The 13,000-nt window shown below is 46.3% G+C and overlaps 1 protein-coding gene across 1 annotated transcript in view; it reads left to right on the forward strand.

The window, feature by feature from the left end:
* Positions 1-13,000, forward strand: part of LOC119385540 (uncharacterized) — an 88,510-nt gene that overhangs the window by 40,983 nt on the left and 34,527 nt on the right. The gene's annotated exons all lie outside the window — the stretch shown is intronic.

The raw sequence follows: 13,000 nt of genomic DNA on the forward strand, positions 1-13,000 counted from the left end.
CACTGTGGGAAGCACGTCATCACTTTATTTTCATTTTTGCTTCCATTGCGAAGCTTAGAACGTTGCTACCTTTCGAACGCGACCAACTGGAGCAGCGAGGGGGGGGAGGACGCTGCGGTGCCACTTCGCCCCTCTTAATGGGAAACCCTGCGTACGCCTATGCTCCACTTAAGATGACATATAGAGCAAATGCCTCTATATGGGAGCCATTCACGGCAATTCTCTCTCTCCATATATATATATATATATATATATAATATATATATATATATATATATATATATATATATATATATATATATATATATATATATATATATATATATATAAAGAGAGAGAGAGAGAAAGGACACGGTAAGCACAGCGATTTCGTGTGTCAGAAGCTTGAACTTTGAAAGCGACAAGAGACGAGACTCGATTGCGGCATCGCTTAGGATTAAATAGCTAGTTTGAGAAAGATGAACTATTGTTGATGAACTATTTTCCTGTTCACGTCGTATGTGAACCAACGAGTTCCTTAAAAGTTAATCACCACTAGCCTACGTCAACGTCCTAAATAAGAAACTAGCTAATGGCACAACAAAAAGCATTCAATTTTCTTATACTTTGAGCTTTTCAGTGGTTTTCAAAATAGTGCCACTCCTGAGAAAAATAGTATCGGCTGAATGTTTTTTCTAAAACATTTTTCTGAAACAAACCTTTATTAAATTAGGTCCGGCGGTTGCTTAATAAAGGCGTTTCCGCGTTTTACATAAATTTGTTTGCAGAAATGGAATTTTTTCCCAGCTCAATCTTCCTCCCAAGTGGGTTGCCATGGGACACATCTGCACCCTTGAGGAGGCAAAAATCTTTTTTGTTGTGCGAACACCCCGTAAATTTATTGTATAGGTATCTTCAGAATCCTATACTCCATAAGCGGCGACTATACGGTAGCTCTAACGTGTCTCAGAGACCCGGGCGCCATCTCTTAACAGTGCGAGAAAACACGCATCGCTATTCTAAGCACCGTCCATAGAGGACACCGTAAGCTCAGCGTATTTAGAGTCACTGTATATGCTACCTTTAGGTAGCAGAGTTGCGCATAGGTCCGGCTAGCAACCACAGCTGTGCGGTGAAGTCGCACTCCATTTTTGCAGGCGACATGCCTACCGCGTCGCCGATAAACATGTCTGGCGTGTCGAAGGCCGGCGATAAACATTGGCTGTCGATGACTAGTGTTAATTGAGTGAGCTGGAGCGGCGGCGTCGAGAAATACAAAAATTGGCCCGAGCGTCAGCTTCTCCGCAACGCATGGTTGCTAGCGGCGTTGGAAAACAGATGCGCAACTCTGCTACCTAAAGGTAGCATATACAGTAACTCTAAGCGTATTAGTTCAATAATGGCCGCGCGAATTTCGGAACATATGTCGCTTGTGCGGAACTGCCCACGAAGTTCCTTAGGCAGTGCTGTTCAGATTTGAGGAATATTTCACCGAGCGCAAATGATCTTTATCATATGTAGCCTTAGAGAAAATGCGTGGAAGATTAATTATTTTTCAGGAAACAGTTAATAAGTAGGGTTTTCTTAAGATCCTAATCCTGTTAAACAGCTAACGTACTCACCGTCTTTCAAAAAAGGAAAAAAAAAGAAAGAAAGAAAGAAAGAAAGAAAGAAAGAAAGAAAGAAAGAAAGAAAGAAAGAAAGAAAGAAAGAAAGAAAGAAAGAAAGAAAGAAAGAAAGAAAGAAAGAAAGAAAGAAAGAAAATTCTGTTGCAATGACACCATGTGTATGCGGTCGAAACATATCCTTGACCTTCAGCAGCGTACTTGCAGCACTTTTCCCATGATAATTAAATATACAACTTTAGTTTATCTTTTCGCACTTTGTTTTTAAAGAGCGGCTCGCGTCTGCCCGGAAGCCAAGTTGAAGTTGGAAACCCTCTTCGCATGGGTGTATAGCTTGCGCTATTCGTGGATTCTGTGCTCACCGCAACTTTCTCGGGCGACCAATAGAGCAGCAGAAGACTGTTTTACGAACTACGAAAAATGCAGGTGTTGAGTAGGAGCACGTGACTGATATCTGTCGAAGGCTGAGTAGAGACGGAGGGCTACTCGGCACCACGATTCCTTGCGAGACATAACGCAGGTGATGGCCGAGTAAGGCTGTTAGCATCATTTTACAATATTAAGGACCTCTAGTCTCACGACGTGGGGACGCTTAATCAAGCAATTTCACTCGTAATTCATTAATGAAAGCTTGGAGGACGCTTGAGCATCGCCTTCTCTAGTAGGACCGGACAGCGCTATCGAGCCTGAATCACTTGTCATGCTTTGCAAATCGGTGCACACCTCAACCGTGCCGTGCGGAAAGGAACGCATGAAGTTTTTAGCGTGGTGTAATTCTTGATTACCACGCCTACTGCCTGAGTTCGATACCGAGGTTTGGTAGATTGGGGTGGCTTTATTTTTATTATGGCATTGCTTCGCGCGGATGCCCTTCACGACGCTGATTGCACAAATGAACATACACGCCTGTGCGCCAAAAAAAAAAAAAACAAGACTAGAATCTTGCTGATTTCGACGAAGGCGCTTTGCCAGTTAGCCGTCTCGTTTATAATAAACATGCTTCACCGCATACAGCACTGCTGGTTCATGTTGAAACCGCAGCACGACGCAGTGACACGTACACAATGACATAAATCGTAGGACTTGACGCTGCTTATTATTGAAATACAACACATATCTACACCACCCATCGACGTTCCGCATCTACAAAACGCACCAAGAAATTTAGAAACAGATAGCAAGATTTCAAGCGGTATTCATGGAGTCAAGTTCTTTGGCGCTGTCTATAACGGATGGCTCAATGACAGACTCATCTACGAACGCTTTGTATACGGAATGACTCAGTTGTATCAGGCGCCATTTTGTTCTGATCGGAAAAATAGAGCAGAGGTGTCGCAGTATAAATGTATCAGAAGGACACTGCTTCAATGGTTAGGTAAGATTGATTTTTTTTTATCGAGCGAATGCAACTATTCTTCAAGGCGTGTGTTAAACCAGCAATCAGTGTGTGCTATGTATACAATCTCAAAAGGTAAACGGAGCATAAACAGTGCACAAGCACAGCACTTTATTACTTCAGATTGTTTTTAAAAGCACAAATGAATTTTCCCCCCAATCGTTTCGGCTGAAGCGTAGAAGAGCTGTCGCACCTTCTTGCAGCATTCACATCTATTATTTTTTTTTTGTCCAGCGTAAATGGTGTAAGGAGTGGGGTTCGGCGGGTCTCGTTACGGTAGCTGGCTCTCAGGGAAGAGACGCGTTCTTTCAAGAAGGAACGTGTTTATTTACATGATGAAGTCAGGAGGTGAAAAGAAGAGAAATAACAGCAAAAGTCTTCGGCTTTTATAGCCCCGAGACTGTCACTGCATAAGCACTGGCAAACCGGTGTCAACGTCTCCCGCCAATCCGGTGACCTGTCGTCCTGGCGTCCGGCCTCCCGAAAGGAGGCAAAGAGTCACACAATACACTCGCCACGCCCCGAAGACTCGTAGGTGAGAAGGTCGGCGAGGAGTTTCAGTCAAAGGGGAAAGGGCCGATGACCTCCGTTTCCACTGCCAGTAATACTTGGAAGAAGTGTTGAATGATGGCTGCCTCGGGTGAAGGCCCCACCTGGGTTGATGGGAGCGTCTTCAACGGCGCAGTCCCACGCTGACCAAAACGCACGACAAAGCGGGTGTGTCGAATTCCGGAAAACACGCAGACCGCTCCCTCTGGCGCAGGTTAATTTTCCCTGCTGCGGTAGGGTAGAAGGCAGATGTGGCTGGGTGAGAAACTCTCCCGCGGTGCTATCTCACGCAGAGAACAAGAAGCCAAAAGGGGGTCTCCGAATTCCGACGTCCTTTTTCTGGGAAATCCGTCCACGGCGACCTGCTCGCTCGCTCGGCATAGGCTCCTCCAGGAAGAATTGGCATTCCTGCCTCCGTCTAAGCGCCGATACGGGGGGGGGGGGGGGGGCAGCATTCTGGCAGACAGCTGTACGCTCAATGGCGTCTGCCTCGATGAATTTTCAGGCCAAACGTAACAGCTCTTCCGCCGCCCGGAAAATCTCGACTGGCCAGCGCTCACAACCGCTGGGCACGAAGAGAAAGGCTGGTGACGAGGACGACGTCCTGTCTTGGAACCGCAACTGCGAACTCGCAACAAACTCCCAAACCACCTCACAATGATCGACAGCAGCAAAGTGAACCACACAACACAATGCCATGCCGCGATCAAGCGGCTTGGACTCGCTAAAACCATCCAGGCTTCTCCAGGCACACAAACAAATGAAAAACCCGCTACTTTAAAATTTTGGCAGAATTTCATGCCGCCAAAGCTACAACACTCATGGATGAGGAGATGCCTACAAGAGGAATCATTTGGCCGTCCAAGCAAAACAACACCAAAAGCAGATATAATCTGGCTCTAGATCCCTGAAACAACCAATTTTAAAACAAGTCTGCTCCTACCATCCGCACTGCTATGTAGCGTTACCTTCTACACGAAAAACAACCAACAACACAGCTTTCACACGAAGGCTGCCTAAAATCTACAGAAGATATCTGTGCGTATTCTCTACGCTCACTCAAAACAAACTCAAAACGTAGCCGCTATTACCTACTTGAAACACAACCTGACGTACTCGCAAACTTTTTCACAGCAGATTCAGCTGCGTCATACAACTGTCTGAAACGTGTCCCTATCCTTAATGTTCGGTAAAGCGTAACGCTCAGCTTACGTGATCACACGACCTGCAAGCCATCAATGAATCTAAACAAAATAGAGGGAATAAACATCGCGTACTAACAGGCTCGTGTGGTCAATGCTACCCGTCCCTGAGAGCCGCTCTGATAAAGAACGCACTGCGCTCTGCTGTGCTCTTTAGCTCTACACTGCTCGCATTCATAGAGCACTGAAAAATTAACACGCATCATTAACCGTACGCCACATCCCTAGAAACTCACTTCTCTAAACACGCGACTGAAACTAAATGTTAACGAAAAACAACACGCAAAGAAAATAACTCTTGACGCCGTACACCTCGGGAGCACCTGACGTAATCTGCGTTAGATTCGTGCTGAATATCAGGCCCCACATGCTTGTCAACCCTGACAGTGGTCCACGAAAATAGCCACATTCAGCGCCAAACCTGAGCATTTCAAAAACCGCTTTGGTTTTACTCTAAAACCTTCCTCAAAATTGCTCACTGGCTCCCTTAAATGGGTGACAGTATACTACTTCGCGCTATACATATAAACACAAACAAGTGAAATGCGCTTCCGATCGACAAACGCTATACCACTGCTTCACAATTAGCGGTCGTACCAATATTCACTCATGACTGCCGTGACTCATCTTACGCAGTCAGCTCACTTCCGTGCGGGTCACTGCTTCCGCACAAGTTACTCATAATATTGCGCCCACAACTATTTCGCACAATGCTTATAGGCTTAATAAAAGAAACACATACATCGCTTAAAAATACCCAAAAGTAAGAAACTGCTTAGCTAAACAAATTAGTCGGAGATAACAAAATAACACTACATCTAACTAGAATAACCTTACAAAAAAATTTTTTTCGACAAACTCACATTCTCCGACAAGCTTACAGCTTTCTTCCTCTTTTTAGTCGTACTCGTGGCGGTCGCGGTGTTGGCGGCATTTCATTTCGCCAGAGACTACAATGAGCGCGCGCCATTAGCGGTACTTCTCCGTCACGCCTCATTCGGGAATTCCGACGGTTTCCTTCACAAAGGCGAAGGGGATGCCAGAGACGCGGGGGAAAGAGTGGCAATCCTCTCCTTTTGTTTGCTCTCGCTCGGCGCTCTACTCCTCCTGCCTTGTATCTAGGAACACCTTGACATAGTTGTCCCCGCAAACTTGTACCTGTCGAAGGCACCCTCCGTCGTGGGGATGCGCATTGTTCTCCCCCGCTTCCCCTCTTTCGCCGCTTGCACCTTGCTGCGCGCCCCGAAGGACGTTTCCCTGAACTGCCCGATGACCTGTCCTTTTTCTCTCTGCGCTGCGGCGGTCGCTTGCACCCGACTGTACGCCTCAAAGGACGTTTCCCTGAACTGCCCGCTCGCCTGTCCTGTGTTTCGCTCTGCCCTGTGCCACCTGTCTCAACACTTCGCGGCGCCGCACGAGTCCGCTTTTTTCTTTTGCGGCGACGTTTGCGAACATTTCCCCTATTACGGTGGACTTCACTCTGGGTTGCGACATCGGCATTTTCACAGCTCATGGGTGCTTGTGCGCCACTTTCTCTCTTGCTTAAGTCATTCGACTTCTCCGCTCCGTTGCACTGTCGGGCCAATTGATCTTTGCTCTCATTTGCAAAAACTACAGCTGGGCCCTTCTCGACAGTATGGCTCTCTACCCTCTCACACTCTGGGATATTTCCTCCGCTATCAAAAGGAACTTTTTTAGAGAGGCCCATTCCGATAGCACTGTCTTTCTGGAGCGTCGCGTCACCGCTACGTTTAGGACTAGCGTTGTCCTCTTCTCCCTCCACTTCCGGAAGGCCATACACGTGTTGGGGTGCGAGGGAAGTCTCCAACTCCTCAATGACCCTATTAGGGCGGCTGGAACCAGCCTCGGTCCCACACGGAATGCCTTTCGGAATCCTTTCAGTCTCGATACCAGCCGCGGTCTCGTCTTCCATTTGCTCGGCCTTCGCATAATCAGAGAAACGCACACATTTATCAGGCGCGGTTTCACTATCCGCGACCTGTCTCTCGGTTTTCTCCGCAGAAGGCTCCGTGCGCATGTCGCACTCGTAGAGACGCGTACCTTTCATTTGTGGTACCTCACAAAAAGCGGCTTTCTCAGTGGCTTTGAAGTGCACCGCACTCGCCACTTCTTCGCACCTTTCGTGCGCAACCTCTGCGGACGTCTGACTTCTCCGCCGCATTGCCTCAACCTTACGCTCCAACCTTTCAATCTCTTCGTCTAAGGCTCGCTCGCGTTCTTCTCTTTCTTTCTCGCGTTTTTCTCTTTCTTTCTCACGTTCCATTGTTTCATTCTCCTCTCTTCTCTTTTCTCGCTCTTCAAACCTTTTGAAAGCTATTAACGCGCAGTTAATGTCCTCCTCACTGGATTCCCTAATAATCAGCTTCCACATATTTGTCCTTGCCATTTTATTATCTACCTTGATGCCGAGATGCTCGCACACAAGCAAAAGCTCATCTTTCAGCATCGTCCTCAAATCCATGACTGCCGCTTTGCTTTGGTCCTGCTCACACATAATTAGGTGATCCCTCAAACTCACTCGTTACGCATAACTAGGTGATCTACCTAACGCACAAAAATACAATCCAGCTTCTACACTACTCAAGTGTAAACGCAAAATGAAGCCTGGAAAGTCATAGCAAAGACCAAGCACTCACCACAAACGCAGCACCATGTCACAAGGTCATCCCACCGCTGCCACCAGTTGTAAGGAGTGGGGTTCGGCGGGTCTCGTTACGGTAGCTGGCTCTCAGGGAAGAGACGCGTTCTTTCAAGAAGGAACGTGTTTATTTACATGATGAAGTCAGGAGGTGAAAAGAAGAGAAATAACAGCAAAAGTCTTCGGCTTTTATAGCCCCGAGACTGTCACTGCATAAGCACTGGCAAACCGGTGTCAACGTCTCCCGCCAATCCGGTGACATGTCGTCCTGGCGTCCGGCCTCCCGAAAGGAGGCAAAGAGTCACACAATACACTCGCCACGCCCCGAAGACTCGTAGGTGAGAAGGTCGGCGAGGAGTTTCAGTCCAAAGGGGAAAGGGCCGATGACCTCCGTTTCCACTGCCAGTAATACTTGGAAGAAGTGTTGAATGATGGCTGCCTCGGGTGAAGGCCCCACCTGGGTTGATGGGAGCGTCTTCAACGGCGCAGTCCCACGCTGACCAAAACGCACGACAAAGCGGGTGTGTCGAATTCCGGAAAACACGCAGACCGCTCCCTCTGGCGCAGGTTAATTTTCCCTGCTGCGGTAGGGTAGAAGGCAGATGTGGCTGGGTGAGAAACTCTCCCGCGGTGCTATCTCACGCAGAGAACAAGAAGCCAAAAAGGGGTCTCCGAATTCCGACGTCCTTTTTCTGGGAAATCCGTCCACGGCGACCTGCTCGCTCGCTCGGCATAGGCTCCTCCAGGAAGAATTGGCATTCCTGCCTCCGTCTAAGCGCCGATACGGGGGGGGGGGGGAGGCAGCATTCTGGCAGACAGCTGTACGCTCAATGGCGTCTGCCTCGATGAATTTTCAGGCCAAACGTAACAATGGGTAGAGCCTCTGTGTTCTAACCTTTCAAGAATATAAGTTTATAGCTAAGTCCCTGTTCTTCAACTTCACAGTGTCTGTATTTAAGATGCGGTGCGATTGCAGCATGAATATTCCTTAAGTTACCGAATTTTGAATTCTACAGCATCGCTGAGGTATCTAGCCACACATGTGGCCTTGCCACGCTCCAATTCGCGCTTAAAAACCCTGCCAACCGCCTACAACAGGTCTAAATAAGAACGCATTTTATTATTGAATTGTCTGACGTAACTCACAAGCAGTGCTGGGCAGTATCCAAGATACATGTATCTTCGATACTATCTTAGATACTCTTTCGGTATCTTGTATCGGTATCGCGATACGTCTCGCAAAACAAGCATTTGTATCTGTATTTCCGATACATTGAAGAATGTATCGTGTATCTTAAGATACAAGATACTGCGATCACACCACCCCCATGAGACGCTATGAACGTTGGCCGAGCTCCGCTTCTCAAGCTGATACTGCTGCCACTAAGTCACCAGAATAAAACTAAAGGCAGTGACATTATTTTATATTTCCGCAAAGTTTTCAAGCGAGGTAGGCGATAAGCTCTGAGCGTCTCTGTATACTGGTCGAGCAGAGTTACGAGGTGGCGCTCGCGTCGTTTCGGCAGACAAGCGCGCGAACGTCTGCGCCCAGCCGAATTTTAGTTTAATCCTTTTTTTTAAATTTTGTCAGCGATGACACTTGGCACTTAGCCACTCCCCTGTGCCGCGTACTACAATGCGTGCGGTGTCTTTCGCACACATGCTGATGCCGCTGTAAAGTCATTATCGAAGTTCCTCTTGTATGGTGATTCGTTGCGAAGTCTGAAGAATGCAAGAATGGCGGGTTGTTTTGCCTGTCGTGGCTTTCACACATCAGCGATTTGAAGGATCTCGTGGATGTAAGTTTGCATTTTATGGAATGATTTAACAGAACAAGCATTCACCTAACAGAGGATATCTTGACGTACATCTGTTTTTCTTTTATTCAAAGAGTTCTTAAAATCATAATTTGATTGTCAGCAGTTCTTTATTTGCTGTCCTTCGTTTCCATCCCATACATTGCCTACGCCTCTACATTCTATTTGTCTGCTTATTTTGTCGTGCCGCCAAGGTAAGCTCTCTGCTTTATTCTTACTTTTAACTGTCTGCATCATTTCTGCTTCTGTTCTTTTTCAAGAGGAATGTAAGTTTACATACTTATATTCCACTTGAATTTACTGTTATCTAAAGGTGATGTTGAGAACAAATATATAATATTCCTGGTGCGCCTGGAGTATACAGTAACGATAATTTTGATTACTGCTCAGTGAAATAGCAAAATTGAATTTGCATTATAATAACGTAAATTATTAGGCGCCATCTTAAATATGTTCGCAAATATATTCGTGAAAGACTGTTATACCAAATGCTCCGTTTTTGTCATGAGCGTCCCAAACAGTCGTTTTACGTCATTTTCCATAGGCACTGAATTTGATTGTCGTAGCTATTAGGGGTTACCCGCCGCGGTAGTCCTGTGTTTATGGCGCTTGACTGCTGGCACGAAGGTCGCGGCAGCCGGATTTCGATGGAGGCAATATGGTAGAGGCCCATGTGCTTATATGTAGGTTTTAGAACGCCAGGTGCTCAAAATTTCCGGAGTCCTCCATACAGCGTCTTTCATAACCATATCGTGGTTTTCGACGCAAAACGCAACAATTATTACCTCTTGGGGGTGCCTCCTGTATTGTGTTTCTATATTTATTCGCTATGTTTGATACGGAAACGCTTTCCTATTTTACTTGCATATATTCGCTTTCGTTGTTTAGGCTTCCCTGAATTCTTTTACTGTTGCTACTCACCAAGTAATTGATCTATAAGGGGTCTGAAACTTTTCTGGGCTGCACATGTTCTTGGTGACGTACACCTGTCCGGTGATCCGTTATTGCGAAAACCATATGTTTACCGGCAAGGTAGAACTCGACAGCGGTATTTGCACCATTGTGCGGAGGCTTCTTATTGAAGTTCATATGGTTAGTTGACAACCCGCTTATTGGTCAGCAAGCAGAGCAGCGACTAGCTCCCATCAATCACAAAAGCTACAAGCAAGAACTGCTATCAGCGAAATGTATAAAGAGCTGTCATGTTAGGTAGCTAAAACAACGTCAATAAGTTATTTCGGAATGAAACAGATATACCTCGAACAAGAAGTAAGAAACTTTTGATATACTAACAGAGCTTTCATTCAAATGAAACACAATTGGTCGCAGTTAATAAATTTTCAAGTGAAAATTTATGTGCTAAGGCGTTTAATGCTGCAATATATCGATATATATTAACAAATTTGAGAACGTATCGATGTATCTTAACATACAATTGGAATCAGTGTTGCAGTATCTTGTATCTGTATCTCAAATACTTCTTGCCTGAGTATCTTGTATCGCGATACAAATTCAAAGTATCTTTGCCCAGCCCTGCTCACAAGCTAGGCGCGAAATGTTGAGTGACGAACAAGCTTAATGAAACTACTCATGAAAAACCAGGGTAGTTATTTTTATTAGCATTATTTGTTTGGGCTATTCCTATTGCAAAACCCACTGCCACAGGGTGCGCGCGTAAATGATTTCATATTAGAGGATTTTAGTCTGTCCGGTATTCCGGTAACGCGAAGGCGTAGCGTAATACCGGATGGCGTGTGCCGTAGCAGCCGCCATGTCTAGTGGCGCCAGCTATGGGGGATAAAAACAACTAACAAACACTTAATGTATGTCCCCCGAGATTCCGAGATTGTCACTCGCTAAGCCTAAATCATTGATTATTTGAGTATGGCTCTCGAAAACGGTGCCAAATCGACACGAATACTTTATTGTGGAAGCTTAAGGACCGTGCATCTAAAGCAAATAAAAGCATCAGTTCGGAGATAACGAGCGACAGAACGCGCGACGGCCACTTGATAGATTGGAGGTGGACGGCAATCGCTTTCAGAGGTGCGGCCATGTTTACCGGGTGTGCGCATGCGCAGTTCACACCCGGTATTCCGGTACACGCAAAGCATTTTGCGTATAGCGGTGTGCCGGACAGACTAAAATCCTCTATTGAATAATTTTCTCGTGCAAGCGACGATATGCCAGTACTGCAGGCGTGCCTGTACTGTTTAACAGTTCTATCGATACCTACAACTATAATACTGCTCGGCAAAAAAAAAGAGAAAGAACACGATGCGCTGAAAAAATATGCCAATGTGTTGGTTCACTAAGGCGTACCAGTTGACAAGTATGTGTTCTGACATGCGAGTTTAAGAAGCATCGGCGAGTGCGGCCGGCATCTTTCGGTGAGCCTGCGTGTCTTGCATGAACGTGTGTCGCATCGATGGTCATCTCTCCTTGTGCGGACACCATAAACATGAAAAAAAAAAAACAGTTCGTCTTGGTTAACTGGTGTCCAAACTGTGCTCTACAGTCATTCTTACACGTCGGAATTGCGTATACTTAAAGCAAGAAGTACCGGTGGCATGTAGATGGACTCGGCCTATACGCTAGGCCTAATACTTGCTGGCAGTCGCACTGGGTAGGGCCGATCTCGGCGCCGGTGAGTTGCGATGGTTCAAGTTTCTGCATTTTAGCTTCGGAACTATTCTATCTGTTAATGTGACTGAAGTAAGTTGAAGTACCCGAATTGCCCGAGATGTGTTTCCGGTTTGACGATATCCAACGGTGGCTGTTTTTCTGGCCTCCGTTGGGAGAGGTCGCGGAGCAAGAGCTGATTTACTTCTCGCTAACAGCGAGGCGACGCGATGATTTGCTGTGTATGTTCAGACCAACGCCTCCGACTTACAAACACTGCAATATGGAATCATTAGAGCACAACATCATGGGTGCAAAAGCGATATATGTGCGGGGCATGCACAAAATGTCTATTCATTGCTGTCACGTGCTTCGCAAGAATTAACGACGTCATTGGTACTAAATAAACAAATGAAAAGGCGTTCTAGAAAGCAAGATGATCAGCGTTGGTTGCTTTGGGTTATTAACATATGTTTCTCCACATTCGATAGGGAAAGGTTAAAAAGATTTCGCATCGCACGTTCATCATGAAAATAGTGCGCATCTTATCGTCTAGCTTTCTCTGCCAAGCTAGAATTTGTGACACATGCTAGGGACCTGTTAGTATGGCATCTATCGGTACCATGGAATCAAACATTCGATATTCAAGGATACCGAAACATTCCGCCTCGCACAATACTGAAAGCAGCGCGCGGCACTGGCAGAAACAGTACAGGCTCCAGTTGGCGCCAGCGCACTTCTGTGAAAATTTGACGCCTTCGGCGCTTCCCAGCGAGCGCCAGCGTCACAGCGGCTAGAACCACCAGTGCGACCCAGCTCTTTCCCAGTGCGTTCACCGAAGTCCCATTGGATCCGAGCGTGTACCAGTGTTACCAGTGGGATCCAATGCCAAAAAAAAAAAAAGAAAACACACTGGTATCACGCGGGGGGTACTGGAACGGCGCCGGCTTTTGCAATAGGGATAGAAGGTCCGCTCACGCATCATAGATCCAAATGCGATTTCGGAAAGATGTTGTATGAGTTACAGGTTCATAGCTTTATAAGGCAGTGTTTTGGTTTTCACCAAGTCCACAGGTTCTGTGCAAATCTGATGAAAAGGCATAAGCCAAACTTGCACGTGAAATGAGTGCCGTGTCTCGCATCACAATTTG

This window comes from Rhipicephalus sanguineus, chromosome 3 (genome assembly GCF_013339695.2).
Source record: "Rhipicephalus sanguineus isolate Rsan-2018 chromosome 3, BIME_Rsan_1.4, whole genome shotgun sequence".
NCBI classification, from domain to species: domain Eukaryota; kingdom Metazoa; phylum Arthropoda; class Arachnida; order Ixodida; family Ixodidae; genus Rhipicephalus; species Rhipicephalus sanguineus.